General features: G+C 54.9%; 1 non-coding gene across 1 annotated transcript; it reads right to left on the bottom strand.

Annotated features, from left to right (window-relative positions):
- Positions 1-304: 304 nt before the first annotated feature.
- On the bottom strand, positions 305-397 carry LOC113617109 (small nucleolar RNA SNORD116). The gene has a single exon (XR_003431513.1). It is a non-coding gene; the product is annotated as a small nucleolar RNA SNORD116 (small nucleolar RNA).
- Between the last annotated feature and the right edge of the window lie 1,415 nt (positions 398-1,812).

The following is a 1,812-nucleotide window of genomic DNA, read 5'->3' as shown; positions in this document are numbered from 1 at the left end:
TCCAGGTAAATCTCTGGCTCTTCGAAAGTCCCGCGTGCCTCACAGGCCGGACGCATCATGCCCTGTGGGAGAAACACTTTTCGCTTTGCACATTCCCAAACAAGGGAACAAAGTGGCCAAAGGGCATGTTCTCATAACTCACCTATCTTCAAGGAGAGCGGCACAGACGCCTCAGCATGTCTATCTTCTCTACGTCCTGCAAGACACCCTTTGGGCGTCATTCCTCCGGCAATGGGATCACAAATCTACGCAGGTTACCTACCTCGCTCCTCACTGTCCGTACGCCCGAGAGAGGAAACGTGCTGGACCTCAGACTCGATGAGGAGACGGTAGAGGGTTCTCACTCATTTTGTTCAGATTTTCCAAGGAATGCATACAAGGGTGTCATCATCGATCCAAGCACGTGCTGGGACGCAGCAGAACACATCCGGGCATGCATGCGGGTCTGCAGAGGAGCCATGACCTCGTAGTACTGCAAAACCCTGGGGAATCCACAGCCCTCAGGCCACTCTGCAAGGGCAACAGTCAATCTACTCTTGAAGCCACTGGGCCCGTCTGAGGAAAACCTAATATCCAGTGGCACATCTTAGGGTGGGTGAACGCCTACCTTCCTGAGTCATCCGGGACCACGCTTAGAAACCTGTCCCCACCTCACTTTTCCAGTTCTCCTGAGCACCTCCAGTCATCACACAACGCGAAAGACTTCTTGCTTTACTGTCGGCCACCCCTGCCCAGAAACCGCACCTGAGAAGTGGACATAAATCACGCAGGCTTCAGAATTGGACCTGGGTCCTCAGAGAACGTGATTCATGCGAATGTTTTCCTGGGCTTGAGCCCGGACCCTGCTTCCCAAGGACCTCTACCCTTACTGAGGACTCAGTGTTTGTCTGACAACACGATTGCAGAAAGTTAGGCATCTACATTGGCCGGTATGTCAGAGGGTCTATAAGTGTGTTCACACCTGTGCGTGTATATGACTGTAACTGCGCACGAGGACGCGCTTCTGGGCTTCTTTGTGTTCCTCTGAATCCGCATCTTGGTCTCCGTGTGTCCCTGAGGTCCTCCACAGGGACACCGAACCATAAAAGCCACAGTTGATACACAGCGCACTGGCACTGGACACCGCCCTCCCTAAATGGAGAAAGACCCCTTCAAGCTTCAAGAGGCCGAATGCAAACTCTGAAACCCAGGGGCTTTTGAAATAGGCCACGGATTCCCGCTCTCCCACAGCCAAGCCTTCTGACCAAAGCACAAAGACCTAACCAGTCTTGCCTCCCGGCCGTGGGTATGACATATACGTGGACCCAGAGACCCTGCCAGCTAGTAGCACATCTGATGTGCACTTTGGGCCTCTTTGAGCACTCCTGGAGGCAAGAGAACCTCCGCTGGTCGGGACGACCCTGACCTGCAGCACGCTACTGGCAAGATGCGGGCCGGCACCACTCAAGGGACTAACGAAATTCGGCCTATGTGCCAATTCTCGCCAACTAGGCCAAATCAATTTCCGTGGACCCATGGGAATGCCCACCCCAGGAAGTGGTGGGCTTCAGCAACCATGACCCCGGTTCGGACCCCACAGCCGAAGCTAGGCTACCATCCCTGCCATGTTTCGCCAGCACCCAGCCAGTAGTGTTGGCGGCCCTGAACCCCGAGGAAACGCACAAACCCTGGACAGATTCTTCCTCCGTGCCTTCCTCCGGCCCACGGGGCAACTCGACCCTACTGGAAGCCACAGACATGGTGCAAACAGGGGGACACTGTACACCAGGGATTACAAATCGCAAGCATGTCTGCTTTGATGACACTGACCCT

The sequence above is a fragment of the Aethalodelphis obliquidens genome, unplaced genomic scaffold, assembly GCF_003676395.1.
Source record: "Aethalodelphis obliquidens isolate GAN/ISIS:26980383/991018 unplaced genomic scaffold, ASM367639v1 scaffold1859, whole genome shotgun sequence".
NCBI lineage: Eukaryota > Metazoa > Chordata > Mammalia > Artiodactyla > Delphinidae > Aethalodelphis > Aethalodelphis obliquidens.
The sequence above is the reverse complement of the archived record's forward strand: the minus strand, read 5'-3'. Positions and strand labels throughout refer to the sequence as shown.